Source organism: Dipodomys spectabilis, unplaced genomic scaffold (assembly GCF_019054845.1).
Source record: "Dipodomys spectabilis isolate Male_0828 unplaced genomic scaffold, ASM1905484v1 ptg000089l, whole genome shotgun sequence".
NCBI classification, from domain to species: Eukaryota; Metazoa; Chordata; class Mammalia; order Rodentia; family Heteromyidae; genus Dipodomys; species Dipodomys spectabilis.
Window position 1 is genome coordinate 5,548,533 of NW_024870766.1, and position 17,135 is coordinate 5,565,667.

Genomic DNA, 17,135 nt, shown 5'->3' on the forward strand with positions numbered 1-17,135 from the left:
CCTTTCCCCTCCACAAATTATACCAACATCAAATACAGTGAAAACAGGGGTTATACTGTGGGGGAGGGACATACAAAGCAACAAAGAAATCATCTTATAAATATGTTAGAAACAATAGCGAGAAAGAAAAAAACATTTGAGTCCTTATCCTGGGATTCATCTCGCCTAACATCAACTTATCTGACCGTTTCTGCTTGTCTCAGACATATACATGTATTTTTTATTTTAAAGGTATTGTACAGAGGGGTTACAGTTATATGAACAAGATAATAAGTCTATTTCCTATCGAGCATTGTTACCTTCTCCTTTGTTTTCCCTTACCAACCCTTTCCTCCTTACCTCCCCAACACCTCATGCCCCCGCAAAGTTGTATAGTTCATTTTCAACATAGTGTCTTGTACATCACGTTGTCACAATGAGTCATCCTGTATCCTTATTTCAGCATTTTGTTAATTCCCTTCCCCTCTCCAAATTAGAAAAATGTATATATAAGAAGCAGAACACCAGAATCAAATACAGTGACAACAGGGGTTGTACCATGGGGGAAGAACATACAAAGAAACAAAAAAAATCACATAGTACATTATAAGTACATTAATAAAAACAGCAAGAAAGATAAAATCTCATGTGTCCCTATCTTGGGGTTCATTTTGCTTAGCACCAGGTTTTATGGTCATATGCAATAGCTTTTGACCTCTTCTGCTTTTCCTAGATATACACTAGTTATTGCAGATAAGGGAAACCATGGGATACATGTTTCTTTGGGTCTGGCTTACCTTACTTAAATTTTTCCAAGTCTTTCCATTTCCTAACATAGGGGGTGGTGTCTGATGGAGGCATAGAATTTTATTGTGTGTATGTGTGTGTGTGTGTGTGTGTGTATTCCACATTTTTTTGATCCATTCATCTACTGAGGGGCATCTGGGTTGGTTGCATATCTTAGCTATGGTAAATAATGCTGCAATAAACATAGTTGTGCTGGTAGCTTTAGTATGGCCTTGTTTATGATTGTTTGGGTAAATGCCCAAAAGTGGGATTGCTGGGTCATAGGGGAGTTCTATGTGGAGTCTTTGAGGAACCTCCATACTGCTTTCCAAAGTGGTTGAACAAGTTTACATTCCCACCAACAAGGCAGTATTGTTCCCTTTTGGCCACATCCCCTCCAGCATCTGTTGTTATTAGAGTTCTTGATTCTGCCATTCTAACTGGGATGAGATGGAATTTCTATTTGTTTTGATTTGCATTTCTTTTATGGCTAGAGAAGTTGAGCAATTTTTTATGTGTCTATTAGACATTCTTATTTCCTCTTCAGAGAAGTCTCTTTTTAAGTCTTTAGCCCACTTATTAATCAGACAGTTGTTTCTTTGAGGATTTGCTGTTGGAGGATTTAATTTTTTGAGTTCTAAGTATATTTTAGATATGAGACCCTTGTGTGTTGTATGGCTAATGAAGATCTTCTCCCAATCTGTGGGCGTTCTATTGATCTTGCTTGCTATGTCCTTTGCCATGTAGAAGCTCTGCAATCCCATTTATCTAGCTTTTCTTTGATTTCTTGTGTTTCTAGGTCTTTATTAAGAAAATTTTCACCTGTGTCAGGGAGCCCTAGAGTTTCTCCTATTTCTTCCTGTAATGGTTTCAGGGTGTCTGCTTTGACTTCGAGGTCTTTGATCCATTTGGAGTTGATTCTGGTGCAGGGTGATATATAAGGATCTAGCTTTTTACCTATTTTTATGAACGAACCAAACCTTGGAGTGGCTTAGGTTCATTCAGAATATAAAGGATAACTAACAATTTCAATATTTAATGATTTGGTAATAATTAAATGAAATATTGAATCAGGTTACTAAAGATAATTGTTTAATAAGTTAATGTCATTAACTTCAACACTTGACTTCTGCCAACTCATCCTTAGTGCAAAATGAACAAGAGGAAACACTGTATAATTAGTTTGAGAAGTTTATTTCAGTAAATATAATGTAAAGTACTTCAGACTATTTTAAACAAGGAAATATTTGAATATGTTTTTGGCTCTTGTATATTAGAAATATAGATTCATTGATATAAACATGAAACCCATGATTTCAGTAATTCTGATTTTCATAATGTTAGATAAAATCCCAAAATGGTTGATTCAGGGAAGTCTATATGGATTGTCATTCTGAATTAGATGTCCATATTCAAAAGTTTATTCTAAGCTTTTATCAAAGATACACACAATAATTGGTCAAAATATCTAGTCTTGGAATCTACAATCATATGGCAACTATAATTGAGTTAATTACCTTTAATTATAGGTCCCAACATTGTATTTATGGGAGTATTTTTAGAATATGTTATTTCCTATTATTGATGGATTTAATGGTATCTCAAACTCAAGTACTTTAAAAATGGTACTTAATTTTGGAATTTTTTTTTACCAATATGCAATATTTTTAAATAATAAAAGGTAGACTGTGGCATTCTGCAGAATTGTTAAAAAAATCAGTATGTCTCCTTGATTTGTAATGTATATCCCTGGTCTCACAATCATCCAGAGAAAATGAGAATGCATGTAAACCCATGCTCATTTAAGAATGTATCTTAATGTGTAAGTGCATACAAACGTATTACTGAAATATGGTAGATTCAAAGGATAACTCAAATAAAATAAGTTCTTAGAAAGGAAAGTCAATGTTCAACAAAATAAACACCAGGAAAGTGGTACTTTAAAGAGGTGGGGTGAGATCAAAAGGAAAGGGGTGAAGGGGCAAAGAATGCAATCAAGAATTCAGTGTCCTCCAAGGTTAAGAAATGTAAGGGAAGCGATGGATGAGTATGGTGAAAGGGATGACATTGATCTAGATGCACTGCATTCATAAACTGCCCTGTTCCATGTCAACTTCTTAGTACAACTAAAGATAATAACCTAAAACAAAAAACAAATCACAACATTTTATATGTGAATAAATTATTATATATAATTACACATAATCATGCATTATATAACATACTACATTATATATCACAATATGTGATTATATAGGTTATATAATATTAATAATATCTAAAATTATGTATTAATATACATCTTGGTACATATAACTATGTATTATATCTAACCCTTCCTTTCTTCCTTCGTTTGGTTGCTTATCTTTCTTTTCTTTTTTTGTTGGTTGGGGGGCTTGAACTCTGAGGCCGGGCCCTGTCCCTGCTCTCCAGCTCAAGGTAAGTGCTCTACCACTTGAGCCACAACACCACTTCTGATTTTCTGGTTGTTTATTGGAGATAAGAGTCTCATGGACTTTCCTGCTCTGGCTGGATTTGAACCACGATCCTCAGATCTCAGCCTCCTGAGTAGCTAGGATTACAGGCGTGAGCCACTGGTGCTCAGCTTGCTTATCTTTCTTATGGTGCAAAGAATCTCAGGGTCTGTCACATGCTAGGCTAGCATCATATTACTAAGCTACATGCCTAGCTCTGGTTTATAACTTTTTATAATAATTATTTACATAACAAGTTTTAATTATTTTATAGTTTCCCCAAATACTCTTATACATTGGAAAGAAAAAATATTTTCATGCTCACATTATACTTTCAGAACTCTAAAAGAACAAGCAAATCAATGTGTTGGCCGAGATTACTCAAAAAGTTTTAGGCAGAACTGAGACTGCAATCATGATACAGTGACCTCCTTAACTGTTATTTTCTTTCATTCATTCACTTATTTATTTTTGCCAGTACATAGTTTTGGAATTAGGGCCTTGTACCTGCTTGACTTGCTTACTCTGGACTAATGCACTCCCACTTGTGACAGGCTTTTTGCCAATTTGTGCTTGATTGTTTGGACATAGTCCAGAGTCTAGAGTCTTTGAACTGTGATCCCATGGATCTCAGCTTCTTGCATTGCTAGAATTACCGATGTGAGACACTGGTGTCCTGTTGCATATCTGTATTCTTTCTAGTGTCATTTGAGCAGTATATTGAGCTTATTGCATTTCTGGGCACTGGCAGTTCCAAGTGAGAAAAATGAGACAACTCTAACAGGTAATTTTAATAATGAAAAAGGCCTGACTTATAAAAAATAATTGCAAGAAGTGCAAGATATGAAGGCCTGATGTCCCAGAGTTTTGTTCAAACTTCACTTTCCCATCTCTTTTTTTGGCCAAATCTGTGCTACCCCATCCATTGTAAGAATCCATTGGCTGTCTGGCAAAGCTTTCCTCCCAGTACTGACCCAGTACATTGGTGCCAAGATGTTTGCATCATCTGCTGGGCATGACTCATTGGAGCACTACCATGGACAGCTGGAGCTGTCATCTTTGAAATGCCACTTAGTGGGGGAAATACCAGAAATCTCATCAAGAGATATGAAAACAAAGTACCCGTGAGTCCAAAAGCGTACTGGCTCAATATGGTGGCATTTTTGAAGATCTTTTATCTTTTTGATAAAAAGGGTCCTAAATATCTGGAAAGAGGCTCTTTTTGAGGGAAGATTTTAAGCCATATGAAAAAGATGTGAGGAGTTTCAAGTGAGAATGTAGTCAGAATCTAAGGACAAAAATATATACTTTACTCTGTGTCTTCTTAGTCAAGTTTTTGGAACAGAATCTGAGATTCTGAAGTTTGAAGACTTCAGAGACCACATATAAAAGCTATAAAAAAATTCTAGAAAATAATGAACCAAATCAGTCACCATGTAAATTCTGTGTTCGTTACAAGAGTATTACAAATGACATTTGATACATTTTCCAAGTTTTCTCAATTTTATCATACAGAAAATATTATTTTATTTTATAAGATTCAAAAACTCAAAAAGTAGAGGTTTTCTGTAGTACCGCTTGTTGTATGGGAACTTGGTCAGGAGAAACAAAGAAGCCACATTTTGAGAGGTTGACTTGGGAGTCATTATTGGAGAGCATGTGACTGCAGGTGGACTCATCTCAAAGACCTGCAGCTGCCTTGAATACACTTAATAGTGTTAGAAAACTGAGCCATGAGAGTAGGGGAGCAGAGAAAGAGCAGAAAAACAATACTAACAAACATATCAGTTCCAATGGGAGCGCCAGTGGGATGCCATGGTAACTGGAGACATGAGGCATGGAGTAATGGCACTGGAGCTGGTCTGGGACTAAATAGGGTCAGGGTCACAGGGAGCTCCAGAGTCTTCAGATTCAAGGCATAGGACTGACAGGTCCAGTCACCTATTGTCCAAGTTCCCGTCCCTGCCTCAAGGAATTCAGGCAAACCCTTCACCTGGGGGTGGGGCTTTACCTTCCTTCACCGTGAAGACAAGATGAAGCCAGTTAAACCCAGTTCTCTGACACGCACCATGTGGCCAAGATGGTGCCAGTTAGACTCAGGATCCTTGTTTCACACTAAACTGAACATTCTAACAATTAGAAATTGAAAGAACTTTCTTTACCACTCAAATTTCACCCTCCAGAAGTAAATGCTGGTAACAACACACATTCTATAATCAAATTTTAAACGTAACGACAGTTACTTTTAAAAATAATGTGTCATGGATATCTTTTCAGGTCAGTAAATTATATCTACTCATTCTTTTTATTGTATACTTAATATTTCATAGAAAGGATATGACATTTTTATTACCATTATATCTTGATGGCCATTTTAAACAATTTCTAATTTATTGCATCAGTAAAACAATGCTGCAATGAAAATCCTTTGTCTTTATAGTATTTGTATTAATGGATTGAAATATAATTGATATAACTCCCAAAAATTCTAATACATGGAATTAGTTGCTTGGTCAACTCTGAAGTTTTCAGGCCTAAGTTGGCTTCATTCCTTTTTACTCCCTTAAAATTTTGTCAGTGTCTTATGTAGAAAAATTAGGTTGCACAATTAAAAAAACTTATTAATAATAAAAAATATCATGGGTTAGGAGCAATGGTGACAATGTTGTCAGACACCTTGTATTCGTATACTGTTTGTAGAATGGGAACTTCTTTTACAACCACTTAAAGAAAATAATAATAAAAATGATAAAAAATAAAAAAATAAAAATTAGGGTGATTTGCACTAATACAGGGACACTGTCTAATCCAAGTACGCTATAAGTGGGAAGGGCTTTGCGTTTCACTATTTACATTATATGTCAGTAAATCACGCAACTTTTTATTAATTTTATTTACTACACTTGTATTAAAAAGAAATAGCATCATAATGAAAGAGTAAACAGACTGTTCAGTTGTGTTAGGATTCTTGCAATTATTGATATCACTAAGGTTAAATTAAGATAGATGGTGTTGGCTCATTCCTGTGATTGTAGCTATGCAGGAGGCTGAAATTTGAGGATCATGGGTCAAAGTCAGCCTGAGTAGAAAAGTCTATGAGACTTGTGTCTCCAGTTAATCAGAAAAGGTGGGAAGTGGAGCTGTGGCTCAAATAGTTGAGTGCCAGACTTGAGCGATAACACTAAACAACAGCAGAAGGCTCTGAGATCAAGCCACAATAGCAGCGCAAGACCAAACCAAACCAAAACACAAACAAATAAAAAAGTGAAATTGGTAAGTTCACTCACACAAGGAAATCAAACTCTCTCTCTAGTCTACAGATTTATACATATATTATCTAATATATGATGTATATATTCACGAAGCCATTGCTGGTGAAAAGATAGTATTACTGAATGTTTCCTAATAAATATGGTAACTAAATGAAAGTTATAAATTTTTTAGTTCTTTTAGAAAGTAAAACTATATAGTAGATAGGCTAGAACGTTTTTTAATTGTAAAAATAGTGTACAATGGGGTTACATTTACACAAGTAAGGTAATGAGTACATTTCCAATGGAGCATTGTTACCCCCTCCTTTGTTTTTCCCTTAACATCCCTTCCCTCCCCACTTCCCCAACTCCTCCCTATCCGCAACACCCCCCTTTCCTGTGACAAGTTGTAAAGTTCGTTTTCAGCATAGTGTCTTGTACATCTCATTGTTACAATGGGTCAACCTGTAACCCTATTTAAGCATTTTGTTTTTTCCCTTCCCCTCCTCAAATTAGAAAAATGTATATACAAGATGCAGGGCACCAGAATCAAATATAGTGACAACAGGGGTTATACTGTGGGGGAGGAACATACCAAAGAAACAAAAAAAAATCACATAGTACATTATAAGTATGTTAAACTTAATAGCAAGAAAGTAAAAAACCACTTGAGTCCCTGTCTTGGGTTCATTTCGCTTAATATCATTCTTATTGAACTAGTGAAAATGTGAAGCACTTCACATCCTTGTAATCTCATGTAAATTTTCCCCCTACAATTTAGCATTTATAATATTATTTGTTACATACTTATTAAAACTTGACAAAATATACTTTAGATAATTTATAATGAAAGTAATTTTGACTATTATTGTGAAAATACATACAAACATCATTGTCATAAAATCTTTTAAAGCAAATCCTCTTGTAACAATATTTCATTTAATGTCATAAAAATTCTATTAAAACATTTAAACCATGTGAACTCAAACATGTCAGATGGCATTTGAAGTTATACAATGATAAGGTCAAGAAAAAAGCCTTTACTTTTGGATTATGCTGAGTTGAAAATTAAAAATAAGAAAAGAAAGAAAACCATTATTCTGCTATTTCAAATGTTTATTATCTCTCTTTAAAAATCTGTATATTTTTACTCTCATGAAATGAATAATTCCATAGTCTAGTTTTTCTGTTAAGTTTACTTAGTATACTTGCCCTGGTATGCTGGTTTATAGTACTCAGAAGCATATTTTATTTTATTTATTTATTTTGGTCGGTCATGGGGCTTGAACTCTGGGCCTGAGCACTGTCCTTCATCTCTTCAGCTCAAGGCACACACTCTACTGCTTGAGCCACTGTGCCACTTCCAGTTTTCTGAGTGGCTTATTGTAGATTAGGGTCTCATGGACTTTCCTTCCCGGGCTAGCTTTGAACCTCGATCATCAGATCTCAGCTTCCTGAATAGCGAGGATTACAGGTGTGAGCCACCAGTGCCCAGCTAAGCATAATTTTTAATTACAGAAAATGACTCATTTTGAATTTTTAATCATTAACCTACTCATTTCTTTATTGTTGGATCATATTTCTTTTCATCCACAAATTAAGTTGAGACTGGAATACTCATGTAATTATTGTTTTACCCATTGTAAGTAATTTTCTTAAATTTCTGATTAAATGGAATTGACACAATGTTTTATTTACCTATTTAACAGTATAAAACTGGTTAAATTTAAAACTGAAAATTAAAAAAATACCATGAAAAATCAAGTTGATAGACACACACATCTATTTTATATGTAAATAGATACGATTTATTTCTCATTATTATAACAGGCTTTGACTGTGCAGATACACTGATTTTTTTGTCAGTCATGAGGCTTGAACTCTGTCCCTGCACTCTTCAGCTCAAAGCAAGTGCTCTACTGCTTGATCCACAGAGCACTTCCATAGATATGATTTAAACACCTAAATTTTAGTGTAAAACTTACCATTGCTGTTGGATAAGTACAAGCCTAAACAGAGTATCTGAGATACATACCAGGAATCACAGATCCAATCTACCTTTCTTGCAGGAACATTTCACTACAAATAAACATTCCAAAGAATGAAGAGATCTGCATCCAGTAGTATGGTGTGACAAGAGACCAGTCCCTTGTTCCTGTTACAAATACTTCTCTGCAAGTGGTCCTTTCATTTTATGCCTGTCACTTCAACCATTTGAAATATTCTATTGAAGGGATGTGAAAGAAAAGATTTCAAAGTTTCTATTCCTTTAGGTGGATAAAATTGTTACAATTACTATTTTGTTAATTTCTTCCTCTCTCTTTCAAACTGCACATCTCCTGATTACTCCAAAAAAAAAACCAGAAAAAATTACACAACCCCAAACCAAACCAAGCATGCCATTTAGTCCATCTGCATGGTACTTAAAACATGGCGTGAGAATAAATTACAGTCCAGTATGAATTGTAGAAGAGTTCAGAGAAGTGAGCTCATTGCTGTTTTCTTTTTCCCACTTGGGTTCAAAATATTTCTTTTTATTTGTTCATTCATCCCAAAGTGGACACCTAGTATCTGAGTTTAAGATTCAGCATCAACTGATTAGGAATATGCTTCAGAAAAGTGTATTTACAATAACTAAGTTTAATTAAAGCAAAAACAAATTACAGGCCCAGTGAGAATTTATTATAATAGAATCTTCCATTTGTATTTTATTGAGAATATAAATCAACCTGGTAGGAATTTCCTTCACCCTTCTTCTGAGGCCACCTGCCAATTTCACTTATAAATCCGACTCACATAAAAGGCTAACTTACAAAGGCTGGAATTTCTCTGCATATGAGTTCATGATAGATATAAAGTCTTTGTAATTCATTTTGTAAGAAGACTATTCACAAATTAAAGATGACATATTTGTAAATTTTTCCCATTGTAATGCCATAACAAATTTAAGCTAGGAAAATACTTTCAAGGAGTCTAGAATTTAGTTTGCATATGACATTCATCCTGGGTTTGGTTTTCAGACAGATGATAGACGAAATAATCATTATATACAGAAAAAGAGGATGTTTGCTGGACATGGTAGGGCCATCTCCAGAGGTGAAGGCAGAAAGATTGTAAATTCAATACCACTCAGACAAAGTTAGTGAGATCATATCTCAAAAACAGAGTACTAACAAAAGATATAAGGGCATGCCTGCCCAACACTTTCAAGGCCCCGGGTTCAAGGTCAATTTGACCTTTATATTAGCTCAATCTGCCTTAAATAATAAATATACTTTTCTTAATAGAGACCCAACAAATCAAAGAAAGGTTGGATAAATGAGATTGCATGAAACTGCAGAGCTTCTGCATGACAAGGGACATAGCTAGTAAGATCAACAGAAAGCCCATGGATTGGGAGAAGATCTTCACTAGCCATACAACAGACAAGTGTCTCATATTTAAAATATACTTATCATCATTATTTGCCATAGCTAAGATATGGAACCAACCCAGATGCCCCTCAGTAGATGAATAGATCAAGAAAATGTGGTATATATACATACATAAAAATATATATGCAATGGAATTATATACCTCCATAAGAAAGAATGGCATTGCCCCATTTGTTAGAACATGGAAAGACATTGAAAAAATTATATTAAGTAAAGTAAGCCAGGCCCAAATAAACATAGGTCCCACGATTTCCCTTATTTGCAGTAACTAGTACATGTGTAGGACAAGCAGAAAAGCCCCAAAGCTAAGTACATATGATCATATAAGATGATGTTAAGTGAAATGAACCCTAGATAGGGACAAAATACCTTTTTTCTTTCTTGGTATTGTTTCTAATATATTTATAAGTACCATATGATTTTTTTTGTATGTTTTTTGTTTTGTATGTTTTGTTTTGTATGTTTCTCCCCCATGGTATAACCCCTGTTTTCACTGTATTTGATTCTGGTGCCCTGCATCTTGTATATACACTTCTCTAATTTGTGGAGGGGAAGGGAAAAAGCAAAATGCTTAAATAAAGGTAGAGGTTGATTCATTGTGATAATGAGATGTACGTTGAAAACGAACTTTACAACTTTGGCGGGGGGGGGGGGTGGGGGGGGTGGGGGTGGGGGTGGGGTGGGGTGGGGGGGGGGGGGAGGTGGGGGGGGGGTGGGGGGCGGTGGGCCGGCAGCAGTTGCGGAGGTATGGTAGGAGGAAAGCAACAATGCTCAAGAGGAAATGTACTCATTACCTTACTCATGTAACTGTAACCCCACTGTACAGTATCTTTACAATAAAATATAATAAAAATGGTTAAAATAGTAAATATAACCATTAGTATATATTGCATTATTTTCCAAGCTCTTAAACACATATTACTTATTCAATGGCTCCTACCCACAACTATCAGAGATAGTACTCTTATTATCCATTTTTAGGGAAAAGAAACATGAGCCGTAGAAGGGTACTTGAGATCACATAGCACACTAACGCGTGCAGAGCTGGGAACTAAATCCTGGCTATCCAGTTCCTGAAGACATGTTTCTAATCAGTACTTCCAATGGAGAAACTGGCTAGGAGTCAGTGTAAAGGGAAAGAAAGTATGGAAATGTCTGAACTAGCAGCTTCATATCATATGATAGCTGTACTTAAGAATGTGGTACATGTCTAGGTCAATATTATAGAGATGAATAGGGCTGTGCTTTTCAAAGTTCACTATATCCGAGAATTATCTCAAGAACTTATTAAAAACACAGGTTCTTGGACCTTGTCCTTAGACATTCTGTTCTAGAGATTGGCAGTGACGATCCATGTAGCATTGGCCCCAGAAGAGAAGAAATGAGTCATATCCCTGATGGAATGGGAGCCAACTTTGGCTAAGAAGTAAACAGATGTCCAGTGAATTAAAAGATAAAATGGCAGCTGTACATCTCTCTCTCTCTCATATGTACATGATTTTATATATTGTATGTGTGTGTATATATATATATATATATATATATATGTATATAAAATTCTAGTGGAGATCAGTTTATACAGGCATCCATCATTACACTTTACCCAGAGCTTCTCAGACAGCTGAGAAGTAAGGAGGTCCCAGTGTAGTATCCAGGCATCTGGGTCAGCACCAGTGACATGATAGAGTACAAATGAAATTTTTATACCTTAAAGCAGATGGAGGGTTCCTAAGTCTCCTTGAGAGAAGAAGAATGTCAATGTTTATGGTTTGAGGTGATTAAATTTGCCTACAGAGGGTTTTAAAAATGTTCATAGAAAAGGCTAGCCACTCAGTTTTTGTTAAATGTACTTGGTAGGTTTCTATGTTAATTAGCCCTCAGAGTTGTCTTTTTTACTTCCACCTTTCCTCCTTACTTCATTCTAGAGACATTTACAGTCTAGTACTGCCATGTTCTGTACTTTGCAGAGAGCTGATGAGGTTTATGGAGTGTGTGGTCCAGCAGGGTAAAACCGATATTTAAACTTGCAATGAAGCAAGTACTCTATAAACTAACTTCCTGAATCATAACTCCCATGAGAGGGTAATACTTACTCTACGTGCAATGCACGAGAGTGGGAAGTTGTTGTGGTAAATATTTAAAAGACGGTCCATCATTGTTTATAATGTTACATCTACAACAGGGAATTCTCAGCTCAGGAGTTGGTCCTATTGCCTGTTCTTGCTAGTATCTATCACTTGATTGTGTTCAAAGGAGAAATTTCTCTTAATATGAGTTTCAGTGGCATCATTCCTGAACAAATGAACAAGGGACTATCATACCTTCAGTTGTTTAGCTTAAAGATCTACTTGCTTAAAGATGACTACATGTGACATGTGATATTTCACATTGAAATTTTGCATCATTTTTCTGTTGATTAAATGATACATATGTACATGAGTCTCTTCCATTGTCTATTTCAGGTTCTAAAACTACGAGTCGGCAGTTGAGAGCTATGCCATTAATTTTCTCAGCAGTGAGAGCTCTATGCATGATTAGGTGCTTAAATGCATTTTCATTCTAGAGATGATGTTGGTAAATTTTCCTCTGGATTTGATTGATGGTCTAGATAATGGCTTAATTTTCAACAGACAATACAGTACTAAGAGGGTTTTTGCTTGGAAGCTAAAACTTCAAAATCTGGTGAGAAATCCATGGTGACAGTTACTCTCCATTTGCTACATCATAGAGCCATATGCTTGAGTAGAGTAGGCTAGTTTTTGTTTTTGTTTTTTTTTTAACTGTATTTTTTTGTCTTTTCTTTTTTGGTACTGGGGATCAAACCCAGGACGTTGCACTTGCTAGGCAAGCGCTTTGCCACTGAGTTACATCCCAGCCCAGTTGGCTAGTTTTTGGACAAACATTTGGGTCACAATGAGGAGGGGATCATCCTCATGTGTATTGTGAAGAGATGGCATAAAAGACTTATTAAGCAGACATTAATATTTAAACTTTAGTAAATGTCACAAAGGTAAGTAAAATCATGTTCTAAAATGGTGTAATTATCTGTACAGACATAATGATCTTTTCTCTAAAGATTTTCTGTGTAAGTAATAAGCAAGCTGTAATTATTTCTATGACCACCAGCCCTCTGAAGTACTCACATGGAATCCAAACTAACTTAACATCTTCCAAAGCTGTTTGCTCATTTCCTAGAATTTCATATTCTTACCCCAGAATTAGAGCCTGCACATCCTTCAGAGATTGAACCTACAGGCAGAGCCTACCCACTGCCTTCTCTTAGGCAACCTCATGGTGTTCTGGTGCCTGAGCTCTGCATAGGTATGGGTGATCCCTAGCTTGAGGACAGAGGGTCTTTGGTACCCATTTCTAGCCTGGGTAGCCTCTCAACTTAAGAAGAGAAGTATCCCTCAAAATGGTAGATTGCAGCAGCAGGATGATTTTCCACAGGCACATTGGAGTTTAGGAAATCTGCGTTATCAATCTTGAGTTCCCTCTGATTATTGGTGTAATGGTACCAATGATGGCAATTTTAGAAGGCAACCAATCATTCTTTCACATTCTTCTCTGAGGCTTGTTATAGTCTCTCTGGATTAAAAAAATAATCAAAATGCTCATAATTTACATTACGCACTTGAAATGGTCAAAGGAATCTTCAGAGCTTTGAAAATGAAACATAAGGAAGTATATGGTATGGGTGTAAAGAGAGTAACACACACACATGCATTCATGGAAAATATGCAAAGATTTCTTCTGAGCCAGAATTAGATTAGGAAAGGTTTTGAAATATTGGATATGTTGTGTAAATTTTAAACTTGCTTAACTATTGGCTTTGGAGTATAGTTTGTATGCAAATTATTTAAAATTATTAAAATTCCAAGGAGGTTTTTCTGGCACCTGTGGAAAAATGTTGCTGGCAGTTTGTAGAGGGTATCAAGCTGCTTCAGTTTCCAAAGACTTACAAGGACAGTCTCATTCTAAGTCTGCTGCAATTCCTTTTTTTTCCCTTCTGGCACCAAATTTTACCTAACTTACTTGCTCTATTTCTCAGTTATCACCCTTTCCTGATTCTTTTCTGTTAATCCTGGAAAGCACTTTTCTCTAACTTGGTTTAGGTTGGTGGCTATATACATCTGTTAGGTTTTTTTCAAGGGTGAACTTGAAAACTGTGAACAAACATTTCCCTCTTTTGATGACATTCTCCCCAAACAATAAATGTCTAAGAGTACTGTGTCTTGTGTTTTGAGCTTGCTGTGCACTTTCTTGATTCTCCTCCCTCTGCCTCCCACCATTTAGAGCAGATTAGCTGTGATTAAGACTTGGTTTTTCCAGCTTCGTGGTTTTTATATTTTCCACTCGGAGAACTTTCACTGACAGCATTTCACCTCCTGGATTCTCAGTGTACTCTGTATATTTGCAAGACTGGTAGTATTTTCTTAGATTCATGTTGTTAAAATGAAATCAAATCATTGTGCACAAAAGTGTTGGTGCCCAGCATGAATACATGGGACATTTTTCTTTATAGTTAAGGAAAATTAACAACAATTTGGAGTGGCCAACATGGCAGCAATCATGAGATGCCCTAAAATTGTGATACATCAACAAAGACAATACCCAACAGGTATTTATTTGGCTACTGCTGCTCCTACTGCAAAGCCTAAAAACAAAGAAAAACATCAGATGAAAACTGAGGTAGAATAAATAGTCATACCACTACATGGAAGATGAACCTGTGGATGATGTCCACTTAAAACACGTACTAGTTATTGCAAATAAGGAAAACCATGGGACCTATGTTTCTTTGGGCCTGGCTTACTTCACTTAATATAATTTTTTTCCAAGTCCTTCCATTTCCTGACAAATGGGGAGATGTCATTCTTTCTGATGGAGGCATAGAATTCCATTGTATATATACCACATTTTCTTGATACATTCATCTACTCAGAGGCATCTGGGTATATGTCTGGGACAAGCAGAAAAAGTCAGGTAAGATGATGTTAAGCGAAATGAACCCCAAAATAGGGGCACAAGTGTTTTTTCTTTCTTGCTATTGTTTCTAATGTATTTATAAGGTACTATGTGATTTTTATTTTGCTTTGTATGTCCCTCCCCCACGGTGTAACCCTTGTTTTCACTGTATTTGATGTTGGTATAATTTGGGGAGCAGAAGGGAAAAAACAAATTGTTTAAATAGGAATACAGGTTGACCCATTGCAACAATGAGATGTACAGGATGCTATGTCGAAAAACGAACTTTACAATTTACGCGGGAGTGGAGGGGTTAGAGGAGGGGGGAGTGTAGTTGAGGAGGTGGGAGGGATGGAATGGCAGGGGGAAAACAAAGAGGAGGCAACAATTCTTGATAAGAAATGTACTCACTACCTTGCTCATGTAACTGTAACCCCTCTGCACAGTATTTTCACAATACAAAACATTTAAACATAATTTAGAAGTAACTATTAAAAAACCACTTATTATACTCAAGGTAGATATATGAGGTGGAGAAGCTGTTCATTTGTTTAAGGAATTTAAAATTCTGGACTTTACTGATTGAAAGCAAAGTGATTATCTTGATTTTAGTTGGCTGTTTAATGTTCCACTATGTCCCACTGTGAATATACTGGCAAACTATTCATCTCTTCAGAGATGAATAAAGTTGTTCTATTTACAGGGAGTGCATCAGAGATTAAAATCTCAGAAGAAAATGGAGCTGCATTTGCTGGGGCCAGTAATCTGATTCAGAAGATTTTGGGTGAACTTCAAGTAGATTTTGATGTGGCTGTTCCCAAAATAAATCTTGAGCTTAATCCATTGAGAAAGAAACTGAAAAAAGATACCTTAAGTTTGGTAGAAATTCCAAAATGCTTGAATTATTTAAAACTGGACGTGAAATTAAATTAGATGAAGAAAGGGCAACCTTTCTCAGCACCAAAATAGCAACATTAGACATGTCAAGTAACAAACTAGCTGCCAATCTGAAAACAGTTATGATGAAGTCTGACGGGCAGACCATTGAATTTAGATTCCACTTTCCTCCCATGGTTCAAGTGAAGACTTGCTGTGGGAGATCGATCTGCTGTTGCCTAAAGAAGTAGGAACTGAAGAAAGTGACAAGGAAGCTGTGTAGAAGTACTGACAATTCCCTGCCCCCCCCCCAGTGGATTTAAAAGCATCAGATAAAAACAATCATTTCCAAAAAAGAGAGAGAAAGAAAACCTACTTGTTTGATTCAAAAACACTTTCAGATAGCCACTAAAGTCTCCATTTGATGGAATAATGAACTCATTTTAGTGGTGTAGCTAAAGTCTGAGAAACAGGTAGAAGGGGGAAGCAGGTAATAGTGTGAAGAGCAGACAATTGATTTAAATCATGCACATATATGCTTGTGCATTCATATGATCACTTCCAAGTCAGATTTTCTAAAATAATTTCATTTTGAAAGTAAATTTTCAAATATTTTCAGTAAATAATACCTTTGTAAAAAAAGATATATCACACATAGAGTGAAAATAGTTCCTGCACTCCTAATTCATCTTTCTTACCCTTCTTAGAGATAAACTTTGTTTTATATGTAGCCACTCTTGTTGGTCCTGTGCATAGAGACACACATGTGTACATACATATATATTTATGTATATCTGAGTGTATGCATACAAATGTGCATATATATGTGTATATATAATTTTGTGTATTTGTACATGTGTGTATGTATATGGGTGCATATTATATGGAAACATATTATTTAAAAATATATAAAAATGAAATTATCCACACATCTTGCAACTTAATTTATTTCACCCAGAAAAATGTGTTGATGAATTTTTCCCAGTAATTCATAGATGATATTTTATACTGTTATTTATAATGGATTGAAATTATACTTTACAAATCTACATAATAAACAAATTTAGGAACTTGAGGACCCCTATTCTGCATGTGACACTCAGGGCTGGCAGAAAGCAAGTGTAAGCTTAAGCCTGTATTTTTCTACTAACTCAGTTGGGACCCCAGAGAAATGTCAACACAGCTCTTGACCGAGGCCCACAGGCAAGGTGACTATTTCCTCCTAACAGCCCAGTGAGTAATTCCACTACTATTGTCAGACACTATCACCTCTTGGGTTCTTTTCTGATAGCATATTAAATAGATTTTTGCAAGGTAAATATTATTTCTGACAGTGCTGACAAATATATTTTTCTCTTAGTGGTCTT

General features: G+C 35.8%; 1 pseudogene; it reads left to right on the plus strand.

Moving 5' to 3' along the window:
- Nucleotides 1–14,484: 14,484 nt before the first annotated feature.
- Nucleotides 14,485–16,051, plus strand: LOC122111796 (annotated as a pseudogene).
- Nucleotides 16,052–17,135: the final 1,084 nt, after the last annotated feature.